Below are 15,411 nucleotides of genomic sequence, written 5' to 3'. Positions count from 1 at the left end.
AGTTAAACTCCCCCGTTTACAACTCTTCACTTAATCCCTACCCAATGCAATTTATACCTAGGAACTCCTAGATAGAAACCTCCAGTTTCCATTCCTATCACTACAAATACAATGTAATGTTAACACACCTTGAACTTGCTTCACAGCTTCATTCAAGAACAAAATCACTCTTGCCTACAGGCTTTGAGTTACAAATACTCTCAGCTTTTACCACTGAGAAACACATGGTAACCTTCCCACAGGTTGGGAGGTTTACCTCACACACCCCCTAAATTTTCATTCTAAGAGGCTTACAAAAACTAGGTTACAATGTGCTATTTATAACCTAATCACCCAACTGGATTTGGGCCTTCAGAAATCGCAGCAAACTTGTTCTTTGCTGTTACAAATTCAGTAGAACAATTCTGCTACAAACAAGGTCTTCAATCCTAAAATCTCTCCATATATATCTCCATATTTAGAGCCTATATATATTCTGATTAAGTCTTTAAGACCTCCACATGGGAGTTAGGATATTCACCAAATATCCTTACTAATCCCAGAATATATACTGAATGAATTAATTCAGTTTTCTACACATGTACGATGTCACAGGCCTGATGTCATGACATCGTACATGACATGTTGGTCCAGATGTTGAACTTCTTCAACCCAACATATTAAAACAACAGAGATGAATACATTATTTGTTTTACAAAATTAATGCCAATCCTAAGGTATTAACAATCTCCCCCTTTGGCAAATTTTAGCTAAAACAAATAAACATTACACTGGACAAAACATCCCATTATGGGTATGCTCTTCATCTCTGTCATTGACTCCACCACCACAAACACCAAGGTTGGTGTACATGAGGAAGTAGAGAAACACTGATCAGTTGTACCAGAACACTTTCCCTCAACAGGAGAGCTTCCGGAAGAATATGTAATACTGAGTGCATAGATAATGTAACTCAGATCACAAGACACAACGGTCCTCTTAACTCAGATCACAAGACACAAGTGATATACCCAGTTGGTGGATTTTGTGCCTGACACCAACTTCTGTTTGCTACCACAGTTAGCTTGCTTCTGGTACATTCTCAACCCCAGGATTGTATTTCTCTCCCCCTTTTTAGCTAAACATTTGTAAAGGCACCCCTCACAAAACCAGATCCAGGCGCAGCTTGCCCAAACCTTAACATACCCCATGATTCTGAGGGAATGGAGTGTTTCTCTTGTGAGAAGAAGAGGGCTATTACATCCTTTAAATAGTCCAGCCCGTGCTTAGGAATTAACGGTAGGAATTAATGCTTGGTCAAGATTCATTAATTTTTGCTGAGAAACAGTCAGAGAATCACCAACAAAATCTCAGACTATCTTTGAATACCTTTTATAGCTCTTGACTGTTTCTTTTCCAAAACATCAGTTCCAGTGCATGGAGACTATTCCATATATGCAGTCAGACACGTTGCACGCGATGTCTTAACATTCCACGCGGCTTTTTCCTGCATTCTGCCAGTATTCAACATTTCCCAAGGTTCCTGTCATACCTCCAGTAGAGACTTGACATCTGACACTGCTACAGTCAAATTCCCACACTTCAGCAGATGGTTACTCCCCCTGTACCACACAGCTGTAGCCATCAGGCTTATTCTGATTTATCATAATTTGACACAACACCCTTATAATTCCTAATGACTTTAAGACTCAGAAGGAATTTATAGCATTGTCCAGGGCAATGTCATGACATCTGGTCAGATATTCTTCTGCTCACTCAGCCTTGACATTCATCACAGCATCCTGATAACTGACAAGGTGTCATATCTAGTTATCTGAGAATACGTAGACCACAAGCTTGATGATTTCTTGCAGCACACAGACAGAACTCCCCCTGTCATGAACAACCCACTCTCCTCTTGAAACTTGGAGATCACACATGGGCATATCCAACATCCCAAAGTTGGACCTTCACATACTTCCTGATTCAAAGAGAATCCAGACCACTTGATGAATGGAAAACATAAGACGCATCTTCATGTCTTCAAGAGCACACCCTCTGTTCAACCCTCTTAGCTGAACACATTCACACTCTGTGTCAATCTCTCTTCTAACCAGAACAGAAGACCACTTCACAAGATGTTCTAACATCAGCTGGGACATCCTTCATAACCAGACAAGGCACACCCTCTGATAGTCTTCAGATATCACTGATTCACCGGCTTGATCAAGAAGAACCCAGACATACATTGGGACATATACATTTTCATCCCATTACAAGAGATAATCTTCCATAGATGGCTCAAAACTCCTACCACAAGCTCCAAGGGATGAATAGAAAACACCTCCTTTTTGTCTTCAACTTAATACTTTTCTGCTTAAAAGTAATTTGTCTCAGACTTTCCTCAAGATATTCTGACCTTCCAAGTGAGATTTGAACTTCAAGCCTTTTGAAGTGTCCAATCTACAACCCTGCATACCCTTCTATCTCAAGTTGATGTGCCACTTCACCAACTAAGACTCTGATGTTTAACCAAATGTCACAACATTGTGTTTTGACATCCAGCTGTTGAATTCAGCTCCTTCTTCTGCCACTTGAAAGAGCTTCCTCCCTTCACAGAACAAGAGTTCAATGTTCTCATAGACTTGATTGTGGAACCAAGTTTGAGTAAACAACCTCCATTCTGCAGGTTTACAGTTAAGTCATCCAAGTTCACACCTTGATGAATCCCTGCTTCTTCTCCAAAGACATCAGACACTCTGGTGCATGAGTCTTCAGAAGGACCAGTTAGCAACTAACCCTTCAGCTATACCAAGGATTCTACTTCCTAAAGCACGCCTGTTTCCATGATGTTAAGAAAGCTGCCACTTGTTCTTAACTTCATAGTGTGCATTAGTCAGTGCACTTCCTTACCTAGATCAGGAATAAGCTGATCCAAGTAACCACCATCAAGACTATGATGTCTTCTTCTCCTTATACATACCAAGGCTGAACATGTTTCTTGCCAGGAAACCTTTTCAGAGATCATATGTTTTTGCTGCCACCACAGAGATAGATTATGAGCCAATGTACTATCCTTCCTGTGATTCTGCACAGGGACTTGAAGAAGAGATGTTCCAACATCTTTAAGAACATCAGATATCTTGAGCTCCAAGGATAATCAATTACATACTTGTACTTGGCACAAGTTGACATTGATCTTAAATCCTTTCCCAGTATTCCTTTCAGATACTTCCACCATAAGACTACTTTGAACATACTCTTCTAGTGTCAATATCTTCTACTTGCAAGCACTTCAACGGTGTTGAAAGTCTTCTCAGATTAAATTCACCCTTAGGAATGAGAGAGATGAATTCTTCCTTGCAAATGTGTCACACAATCACCAGACCCCATGTGACACAGGTCAGCAGCCAACCAGACCCTAGGCTGACCAAACGTGAGAAGGTTAACCAAAACTCCCCCTCAAATTAACAATCATGGAAACTTCACACCAATATCCATGCATTGTACATACGTGTCTCAACATGACATACTCCATCCCTACCAGTGGTAACTAACTCTATGAGTTATACCTGAGAATACTCCAATCACACCAATCAGACTTTAGCTGACCACAAGTACTAAAGGAACACCAGTCAATAGCAGACATGCATTGCCAGAGCACACTACATCCACCAACCTATGAATCTTCATATTCTCACTCCTTGAAAGAATTGCCACTTCTGATCGTGGTGCTTGAATAACAAGATTCATGGTCCCAATCCTCTTAAATGAGGTAGCAGTCAGGTTACCCCATTGTTGACTGCTAACATCCAGGGAACTTGTCTTCCAACACAACATAGTACTTCAGGGAACAACTATCCAACCCTGATCAATCAACAGGAATATGCCAAACAGCAGGAGATTGCACAATGTCACACCACAACCAGCTCCACTTCTAGAGATCAGACTTCTATGAGTGACCTTCTTGAGCACACACCTGGTTGACCCTGCCCTTGTCAACTGAGCACACACAGATGTCTCCTCGTCCAGGTCAGGAGTAGGTTCCAAACAAGGGTATCCCTTTGTTTGACACCTAAAAACATCTGTTCTTCAACCAGCAGCTGCATACTTGTTGAACAACATGTTCTAACATCACATAGAACATTGGTTCCACCTCCTTGGAACAAACCCTCCTTGAGAGTCTTCAAGGTCTTCATATACACTACCCAAGAGTATAAAAGAATCAGTGATCAGGTGATTCTTACCATCCTGACGTGAGTACATCATGATGAGTGGGCTTGAGGGGACTCACGTATCTTTGACATCTTCAGAGGTTATGATGAAGTCTTGAATACAGTAGCCTTTCATCCACATGAGGGGAAACTACATTAGAGTTTGAGTTTTGCCAGGTATTATGCAGCGGAAATCATAATACAACTCAACCAATGAACACACACTTCATCAGATCAGCCTCCAAGAGCATACCAAGTTTGAATATGATTCAATACTTGCACAACTATCCCACACAAAGGCCAATTGCCAATCTCCAGAGGCAGGTGCACACAGTTCCTGTCGTGAATAGTCCATCCACCTACTTCAAGGGACCATTCAAGGAAACCACAGAACCATCTACAGGTTCCAACATCAGTACTAACATAACCTCTTGCCAGATACCAGAAAGTATCAGCCATGGATCTCATCCAGAAACAGAACAGGATGCCTGCTCTGATACCAATTGAAATTCTGGTGTAGTCAGAATTCAGATGTTCTACTCCAAGTCATGACATCTGATCTAACATTGTAACTAATACAGCAAGATAGTTATTAACCACTGTACTAATATGTACACGTTCACAAATGTCACGACATCTCATTCTATGTCACCCTAGAATGGATGAACACCTGGTTCTGTGCATCAGGAAGAAGGACTCAACAGAGATCAATCCTAGCACTCACTTCTGTTGTTTTCTTACACAGTTATCAGCATGATGTCTTACTGTTGATTTTGGACATCATCTGTTACATTGTTCCAGTGTGTTTTTCTTTTACATGTATTTCTTGAATTAAAGGTTGAACACGTTAATCTAATTTCCACTTATTAGATTGCTAACAACTAGGCTATTTGTTAGGTTCATTAATTGTAGGTTAGTAGTTGGTTTCCTGGATTTTAGCTAAGTTGTTGAATCCCTGAAGAATAGCCTGAGAAAAATACTGAAACATAAAAACCAATCATCCTACACTTTAGCACCTGCTGTTGGGAATGAATGTCACAACATTTAGTTCGACTTCCAGAACATATGCTGATTCTGGTATGTTCCTGGAAACAGGCTGTGCTACGTTTGCAGTACTGTAAAAGACCAACTAGTCTCTACTTCAGTATCAGCCTTCAGTATCAACTGTCAAAACATCCAGTTTAATAGTTTCACAATGATCCTTCGGCCATGTCTGTTATCCTTGAAGAGAACAGACTTAAATAAATACTGAACTAAACCTAACCTGCTTATTGTTCAGTATACACTGTCACTGATGAATGTTACAACATTCTGATTGACATTCAAACAGAAGGCTATATACCAGGTCTGTTATCATCTTGATAAGCTGACTGGAATACCAGCTGAGTTATGACAGTAACAAAAACACATGCAAAAGGAAAACACAAACAGGAAATTGTTAACCCAGTTCAGTCCAACATGACCTACATCTGGGGGCTACCAAGCCAGGAAGAAGATCCACTATCAGCAGTATTAATTCAGAGTTAAACTCCCCCGTTTACAACTCTTCACTTAATCCCTACCCAATGCAATCTATACCTAGGAACTCCTAGATAGAAACCTCCAGTTTCCATTCATATCACTACAAATACAATGTAATGTTAACACACCTTGAACTTGCTTCACAGCTTCATTCAAGAACAAAATCACTCTTGCCTACAGGCTTTGAGTTACAAATACTCTCAGCTTTTACCACTGAGAAACACATGGTAACCTTCCCACAGGTTGGGAGGTTTACCTCACACACACCCTAAATTTTCATTCTAAGAGGCTTACAAAAACTAGGTTACAATGTGCTATTTATAACCTAATCACCCAACTGGATTTGGGCCTTCAGAAATCGCAGCAAACTTGTTCTTTGCTGTTACAAATTCAGCAGAACAATTCTGCTACAAACAAGGTCTTCAATCCTAAAATCTCTCCATATATATCTCCATATTTAGAGCCTATATATATTCTGATTAAGTCTTTAAGACCTCCACATGGGAGTTAGGATATTCACCAAATATCCTTACTAATCCCAGAATATATACTGAATGAATTAATTCAGTTTTCTACACATGTACGATGTCACAGGCCTGATGTCATGACATCGTACATGACATGTTGGTCCAGATGTTGAACTTCTTCAACCCAACATATTAAAACAACAGAGATGAATACATTATTTGTTTTACAAAATTAATGCCAATCCTAAGGTATTAACATTAATAATCTCATATCTTCCGATGCTCAGATCGAAGTCATTTCCAGTATTCAGACTAATGAGCGGCATTCAGGCCATGGTTATTTCTGTGTTACCATTTATTTGGGTATCCAGGTTAGCATTCTTTTTCGGTATTCAGACCGAGTCTCAACGCACCAGACGGATTCTTCTTTCAAGACCACCTCTTTGCCGATTCTGACAGGCATTGTTACTTCACTTCACTTCAGTGCAAATTTTTAGGCTTTTATTGTATTCAATCCCCTGATACCTCGAAAGTGCGAAAGCCACTGTTATCTTCTTTTCGGGTTTCCAGTTGATCGAATAGGGGCAGCTGTAGCACCTCAAATTTTCCCTCATCCATGCATTCATTTTTAGGTCATTTAACATCTCATATTGCATTTCATCATGTCAATCAGAATCAGATCCAAGAAGCTTGAATATCATCCAAGACACTTGAGTTACTTCCAACATGTTCAAATGGGGTCTATTCATCATTCAAAACGCTAGTCTTGAAGGAGCAAAAGTCTGTTCCTGAGCTGTCATGCTCGCTAGGCGAGCAGAATGGTTCGCCTAGCGAATTTGAACTGTCATGCTCGCTAGGCGAAGCCCACGCATTTTAAAAATATATAATAGAAAAATCTTGGACTGGGACTTCTCTCATTTGAGCCCACAAAGCCACGAAAATCAGGTTATAAATTCTGAAATTCATGGGAACCAAAGAACCCTAGAGAGAGAAAAGAGCTAACAGAATTCAGAGCAGACTCCAGACACTAAAGAGAAAAAACTCACTCTCACTCTGACTCACACACTTTTCACTTCCATATCACACAAACCCTAACTATTGCATTACAAACCCCGATCGTGCATTTCAATTTCAATCGATCTCTCCAAACAGCTTGAGAGATCTCTGGGTTTCTTATTTCTTTACTTGCTGTTACTTCGGATCTTTATCCGTGTGGTAGATCTCTTGATCCCTTTTACATCTTTCCCGCATTTTACCGCTTTCTTAGCTGGAAGACCTCAATAGGAGGCAATGTTTTTGTGTGTTTACTTTTGTACTCAAAGACCTCCTTGAAGAGGCAACTGACGGATAAAAGGGATTAGTAGTCAATCCCCCGTTATTCAGTGTGTCGTTCTTTATTCTCGCACTACGTGTCGATGCTTCAGAACAAAAGCCCAAGATCTTTTGTTCGGTCAGTCAGTGGAGAGGGTTCCACCTTTCTGAATCCCCACTTTTTGTCATGAGTTCACCCTGTCTATGGTTAAGAGCTATGAGGTCTTATCCTCATTACCCTTTTGATCTTCTCACCCTGACGTTCAGTGTCAGTGGTTAAGAGCCCGTTTGATTACCCTTCCATGGCTTATTTGTCGAGGTTGTGTAGATTGTGTAGTAACGTCGTTCGCCAAAAAAACACAAAACAAACCCCTAGTTAGCCGAACTACGGTTCGCTCTGATTCTCATTCCAGATGAGATACGTAGGCATAAGGGCGATGTCTTAGCGAGCACACTTCTCTTTAGCCCATAGGTAGTCGAGCTACGAAGACTCTGATTCTCATATGCATATGAGATACGTATGCAGTGGATGCGACATCAGTGCGAGTCATCTTCTTTTGACCCCTCTTTTAGTAAATAGTACATTAGATAAACCCACACCCTTTAGACAAGAACAACAAGAGTGGATCCCGTAGAGTACTACGGATGCGTAGGGGTGCTAATACCTTCCCTTCGCATAATCGACTCCCGAACCCAAGATTTGGTTGCGAGACCTTGTCTTTTCCTTTCCTTTTCCCAGGTTTACATCGAGCGTTTCCTTTCCCTCCTTTGGGATAAATAACGCACGGTGGCGACTCTTCTGTCATTTTCTTTCTTCGCAGGTTGCTACATACGGTTGTTGTTGTTGTTGCCTCGGTTGGTAGTCTCGTTGGTTCACCATGTAATTTACTTCTTCGAACCCGGGAGATGGACAAAACCCGGTGTCATGCTCACCCTTGCAAAGCTCACAACAAGCTATTTATTTAGCTGTTGAAGGTTCTCTCAACTCTTTTATTTGTTGAGTTAAGAGTTCAACTTGTTATGAAATGAGTTTGTTTTGGGCAAGAATATCATCGTTCTTCCCAAGTTCAAGCACTCCCAGTTTCTTCAAAGTGTTGCCTCTACTTTGACTTTGAAGGTCATTTAGAGCCATACGATTAATGATATCAGTAGCTTCTTCGGCGCTTTTAGACAACAAAGAACCACCCATAGTAACATCCAACAAAGTCTTGCAATTTGGTTGAAGGCCATTCTTGAAAATGTGGATTTGCGTCAATTCGTCAAAACCGTGCCCTTTGCACTTTCGAAGCATGGATTTAAATCTTTCCCATGCCTCATTCAATGATTCGTTGGTTCCTTGCGAAAACACGGAGATAGCCATTTTGGATTCCATGAAACGGTTGTGGGAGAAAAATCTTTCAATGAACTTCTCTTCCAACACGTTCCAATCTGTCATGACTGCAGGTGTTTGATCCAAGTACCAATCTTTGGCTTTGCCGAGCAAAGCATGAGGAAATAGTCTCTTGAACAACGGTAGCTCTTGAGCTTGATCAACTCCGGCCACCAATGCTATCTTGTAAAATTTGGTGAGAAAAGCAAAGGGGTCTTCATGGTCCATTCCGGTGAATGGACTTCCATATAGCAAGTTAAGAGTTCCCGTCTTCATCTCGGCTTGCCTTCCCGTGTGGTTGGCAAACTGAGCTGTATTCCTTGGACTGTTGACACATGGTGTGGAGATGGGCGGTGGTTGTGGTGGTTGATCCATGATAGGTATGAAAGGTGGTGGATGTGTTGTAGAAGAACTTTCTCCTTGTTCTTGTCGTTGTCTAGCTTGTTGCCTCCTTCGTCTCGTTCTGCTATTCAGTCTCCTTGCGGTTCTTTCGATCTTGGGATCAAAAAGAAGTTGGTCCTCAGGAACCTGCCCTCGCATAAAACAAAAGCTGCACACTAAACCAAACAAATTAACAAGCAAAAGTCAAAAATTCAAAAGTTAAAAATTAAGCAACTATTGCGATGCTCGCAATATCAATTCACAATCCCCGGCAACGGCGCCATCTTGTTGGAATAGGGTTGGTATGTCGGGTTTTTGTTATCGTCTCCAAAGGGATTGTGAAATATCGTCGCCGTTCGACAGTTGTTTTAATTCTTAACTCAAAGTAACAAGGGGGGTTTTGGTTTTTGTCACGGTAGCTTGCATAAAAGGTAAGAAATTGCGGTAAAAGTTTTGGTTTTTCTATTTGAGAAATATTATCAAAGTTAGGGTTCGACGATCACTTTGCATGTATATGTTCGATCAACAAAACTCATAAACTCCTTTAGATGATAAACTATTTCACAAAGTCCTCCCAATGTGTTTATCTCTAACACACATTGTGGGTTTTCCCATTTTGTTCCATTGTTGATCTCTCACACAATCTATCAAAATGACAACTTTTTGGTTCAACTTTATGGTGAACAAAATCATTCATTACTATCTCTAGCTAACAAACAAGATTGGATGAAAACCTAGGTAAAGAGTTGGTAAACATCTCTCGATCATAAACCAACACAAAGAGTTATCAATAAAACAAAGTTTTCACCATACATTCATCATTAAAGAGTTTACAAATGAAGATCATCCCATATACACACAAAGCTTATGATCATCTACATCTAACCTTGACAAGATGAAGGACTTAGCTACTCATTTTCATGGTAGCTTGGTCAACAAGTTTCGGTTGAAGGTTGATCAACATCCAAGTCGAAGAATCGAGATTGGATAGGAATCCACCTTTTTTTGTAGAATATTGTTAAGAGATGAAGAAAAATGAAGAAAATGTGTTTCTAGGTTACAAAAGTATGATCCCAAGAAAAATGAAGAAAAAATATCTAAGTTCCAAAAAGTATTTCTTCCAAAAAGTAGCCCCTGCTACTTATAGTACTGCTGTCTGAGCTGTCATGCTCGCTAGGCGAGCAGAATGGTTCGCCTAGCGAGCCCCAAAATAGGCCACCTGAGGCACCTGCGCCTAGAAAAATATCTAAGTCTAGATTGCATGTTCTCTAGGCGAAGAAACCTTCGCTAGGCGAAGCCCACGCTTCCTCCTTCGCTCCAGCGAGTTTAGATGGTTTTGCTACTGGAATTGCTCGCTGGGAGCTCGCTAGTGGCTCGCCTAGCGAGTAAGTGCTGGTTGTGAATTTGCCCAAGTCTGGGAGCGTTCACTACTACCTTCGCTACAGCAAGTTTGCTGACTTTGCTACTGTAAAATTATGGGGATGTTCGCTAGCAGCTCGCTGGGTGCTCGCCTAGCGAGCACTTCACTACAACACTCGCCAAGCGAGCATGCTGATGAATGCTTCCTTTCTTGGTCCCTTTGCCAACTTTCTTGTGTCTTTGCTTTCTATTCTTTCATGCCTAATTCCTGCACAATAACACACAAATTAAGGGTACCAAGATCATTTCATATTGTATTGCAAATCATCAAAAGCAAAGGCGGTTTCGAACACTTTAACGAAAAAAAGGAGTGAAAGATGCCCACATTTGATAGCTCAAATAAGTACTTTTGGGCATCTAACATTGGGCTTTGCGTATTTTGTACGGAAAATCATCGTTTATAGGCACTCGTTCAGGTTCAATACCTTCCATTCTTGACAAGTGATCGGCCACAACATTTTTCGTGCCTCTTTTATCCTTGATTTATAGGTCAAACTCTTGTAATATTAAGATCCACCTTAGGAGTCTTGGTTTGGCGTCTTTCTTGTTCAACAGGTATCTAATTGCAGCATGATCGGTTTAGATGATTATCTTTGCTCCTACTAGGTAGGAACGAAATTTATCCAGAGCAAACACTATGGCTAAAAGTTCCTTTTCTATGGTGGCATAGTTCATCTGTGCAGGGTCTAGGGTTCTACTTGCATAGTATATAGCATGAAGTTTCTTGTCCCTTCTTTGTCATAAGACTGCATCTACAACATAGTCATTGGCATCACACATGATTTCAAACGGTAATCTCCAATCGGGTGGTTGCATGATAGGTGCAGTGATAAGAGTTGTTTTCAGTTGTTCAAACGCCACTAGGAATTTGTCGTCAAAGATGAATTCTGCGTCTTTCATCAATAGACCAGTCAGTAGTTTTGTGATTTTTGAGAAATCTTTAATGAATCGCCGGTAGAAACCGGCGTGTCCTAAAAAGCTTCGTATTTCTCTTACGGTTTTTGGAGGCTGGAGGTTTTCTATAACTTCTATTTTGGCCTTGTTGACTTCAATCCCCTTGTCGGATACTATGTGTCCGAGCACGATTCCTTGTCGGACCATGAAATGGCATTTTTCCCAGTTTAGCACTAGGTTCACTTTTACACGTCTCTTTAGTACCATTTCAAGATTCGATAAGCATCCTTCAAAGCTATGTCCGCATACGGAGAAATCGTCCATGAAGACTTCCATGATGTCATCTATGAAATCTGCGAAAATTGCCATCATGCATCTTTGGAATGTTGCGGGAGCGTTGCACAGTCTGAATGGCATTCGTCGGTAGGCGAATGTACCATAGGGGCATGTGAAGGTCGTTTTCTCTTGGTCTTCGGGATGAATAGGAGTTTGGAAAAATCCCGAATAACCGTCTAGGTAGCAGAAGTGAGAATGCTTAGCCAATCTTTCAAGCATTTGATTGATAAACGGCAAAGGAAAATGATCCTTCCGAGTGGCTTTGTTTAATTTTCTATAATCAATACACATTCTACTTCCAGTAACCAATACTTGCGCTATAGATTCTACTTTTTCATTATTCACAACTGTGAAGCCTCCCTTCTTTGGTACGACATGTACTGGGTTGACCCATTGACTATCGGATATCGGGTAGATAATACATGCTTCTAACAGCTTTTGCACTTCTTTCTTTACTACATCACTCAAAATGGGATTTACCCTTCTTTGATGTTCTCTAGAGGTCTTACTGTCTTCCTCAAGCATTATGCGATGCATGCATATGGAAGGGCTTATTCCTTTTAGATCTGAGATATTGTAGCCTAAAGTAGTTGGGTATTTTCTCAAAACGTGTAGAAGCTTCTCGGTTTCTAGTTGTCCTAAGTCTACATTTACAATTACAGGTCGCTCAAGTTCAGTGTTTAGGAATTCGTACCTTAGATTTTTGGGTAACGTGTTAAGTTCTAGGGCTAGTTTCCTTGGGCAAGGCATATGATTGGGCGTTAGTGCTAGGCATTCGCTTAGGTTGTCATCTTGGTATTCCTTACTTAAAATTTCATCTTCAAAAGTGGAATGCCTTGGGAATTTCAGTATTTCGGAGTATGATGCTTGTTCGTTCTCCATTTCTCTTATGCATTCATCGATGACATCTAGTAGACAATAGGAGTCGTCTATAGCTGGTGCCTTTAGGAATTACGTCAAAATGAATTCGAATTTTTCCTCACCAACTTCGAATGTTAGCTTGCCTTTCTTAATGTCTATGATAGCTCCGGCTGTGGCTAGGAATGGTCTTCCTAATATGATAGGGATGTTGGAATCCTCTTTTATATCCATGATTATAAAATCAATAGGAATATAGAATTGTCCTATGCGCACCAGAATGTTTTCTAGCATACCTACGGGAAATTTAACGGAATGATCTGCAAGTTGTACAGATATCCTCGTAGGTCTTAGTTCTCCCATTTTTAGCCTTTCGCATACGGACAAGGGCATTAAACTGATACTGGCTTCTAAGTCGCATAGTGCTTTGTCGATGATAAACTTTTCGATTACACAGGGTATGGAGAAACTACCTGGGTCTTTCAGCTTAGGAGGCATATTGTTTTGTATTATGGCGCTACACTCAGCAGTAAGTGTAATGATTTCGTTACCCTCTATCTTCTTCTTGTTAAATAAGATCTCTTTGAGAAACTTAGCATATGAGGGCATTTGAGTTATGACTTCAGTAAAGGGTATTGTGATATTTAATTGTTTTAGAAGCTCTACAATTTTTTTAAATTGCTCTACACTTTTAGATTTAACAAGTCTTTGAGGATAAGGGATAAGGGGTTTATATGGTGGTGGAGGCACATAAGGTTCTTCTTTCTCTATGGCCTCTTCGTTTTTATCTTCATCTTGTTCGTCTTCCTTCTCAGTTACCTTACCTGGGTCTTAATGCATGGATGGGTTTTGATTTCTAGGGTCGGTCGGTCTGTCTAGTTCTGTCCCACTTCGTAATATAATAGCATTTGCATGATTTTCAGGTTTGGTTGCGGCTGTCCAGAAAATGTGCCTACATGAGCAGCAGTAGGTGCTTGTTATTGAGCCACTTGTGAGATTTGAGTTTCCAACATTTTGTTGTGGGTGGCTAATGCGCCTACCTTATTTGCTAATTGCTTGATTTGCTCACTAGTATGTATGTTTTGATTTAAGAAATCCTTATTTGTTTGGGCTTGGGTAGCTATAAAGTTTTCCATCATTATTTCTAGGTTTGATTTCCTATGAGCAGTTTGAGTATTTGTGGCAGCTTTGTGATATCCTGGTGGTATATCACGTGTTTGATTAGGTGCATACAATGCATTATTGTTTTTGTATGAGAAGTTAGGATGGTTCTTCCAACCTGGGTTATAGGTATTTGAGTAGGGGTTTCCTTGAGCATAGTTCACCTGGTCTGTGGAGGTTCCTGTCAAGAGTTGACATTCTGGGGCAGTATGCCTTTGAACTCCGCATATCTCGCAGTTTGGTGCTATGGCAGCCACGGTGGCTGCTGGTGTTATGGTCAAGCTGTCTATCTTTTGAGTCAGGGCATCTACCTTGGCGTTGACATGGTCAAGACTGCTTAATTCGTACATGCCGCCCTTCGGTTGAGGTTTCTCTACAGAGGTTCTTTCGCTTCCCCATTGGTAATGATTTTGGGCTATACTTTCAATGAGTTGATAGGCCTCATTGTATGGTTTATCCATCAATGTGCCACCTGCGGCGGCGTCTATTGTCAATCTTGTATTGTACAAGAGACCGTTATAAAAAGTGTGGATTATCAACCATTCTTCTAGACCGTGATGTGGGCATAGCCTCATCATGTCTTTGTATCTCTCCCAAGCTTCAAAAAGTGATTCATTATCCTTTTGTTTAAATCCGTTTATTTGGGCTCTTAGCATAGCCGTCTTGCTAGGTGGGAAATATCAGGCTAAGAAGACTTTCTTCAACTTGTTCCACGTAGTGACAGAGTTGGATGGTAGAGACTAAAGCCAAGCTCTAGCTCTATCTCTTAATGAAAATGGGAAAAGACGAAGTCTTATAGCTTCTGGGCTGACGCCATTCTCTTTTACCATGTCTGCGTATTGCAAAAATACTGATAAGTGTAGGTTTGGGTCCTCCGTGGGACTACCTGAAAACTGGTTTTGCTGTAAGGCTAACAACAGTGAAGGTTTAAGCTCAAAATTATTGGCTTCGATTGCAGGGGCAGCGATATTGTTATGAGGTTCATCTTGTGAAGGGATTGCATAATACTTAAGAGGATGGTTTTGCACTTGTTCGGCCATCTATGGTTGAACAACTGATTCAGAAGTAGGAATGTTAAGGTCAGGAAGATTTAGCTTTATACGATGTTCCCGTATCAAGTCTCGTATCCGGCGTTCTAATCTAAGATAACGCTCGGGTTCATCGAGTTGTAGCTTTAATTTCTCGCCTTGAGAGCGAGTACTTGGCATACACTCAACAAATGTAGAAAGGGAAAAAGAGTTGTTGCCTTAGTCTATACTGGATAATGCCAGAGTTACGATATCAACTAAATTAGTCCTCGGCAACGGTGCCAAAAACTTGATCGAGACTTTGGTAAGTCTATGTGAATCGTGACTACAAGTGCACAATCCTATCGCGTAGTTTTAATGATTATCGAACCCACAAGGACAAATAATCAAACGTATCGTGGTCTGAGGTTACTATGTAAATCTAAGGCGAATGATCGTTCTAAGATTGGAGGGATGAAGAGAAATAACTATAG

General features: G+C 40.7%; 1 non-coding gene across 1 annotated transcript; it reads left to right on the top strand.

Annotated features, from left to right (window-relative positions):
* The first annotated feature begins 14,459 nt into the window (after window positions 1–14,459).
* Window positions 14,460–14,566, top strand: LOC127124881 (small nucleolar RNA R71). Its single transcript, XR_007804360.1, has one exon. It is a non-coding gene; the product is annotated as a small nucleolar RNA R71 (small nucleolar RNA).
* The last annotated feature ends 845 nt before the right edge of the window (window positions 14,567–15,411 follow it).

The sequence above is a fragment of the Lathyrus oleraceus genome, chromosome 2 (assembly GCF_024323335.1).
Source record: "Lathyrus oleraceus cultivar Zhongwan6 chromosome 2, CAAS_Psat_ZW6_1.0, whole genome shotgun sequence".
Lineage (NCBI taxonomy): Eukaryota > Viridiplantae > Streptophyta > Magnoliopsida > Fabales > Fabaceae > Lathyrus > Lathyrus oleraceus.
This window is presented reverse-complemented; position numbering and strand designations above follow the sequence as displayed.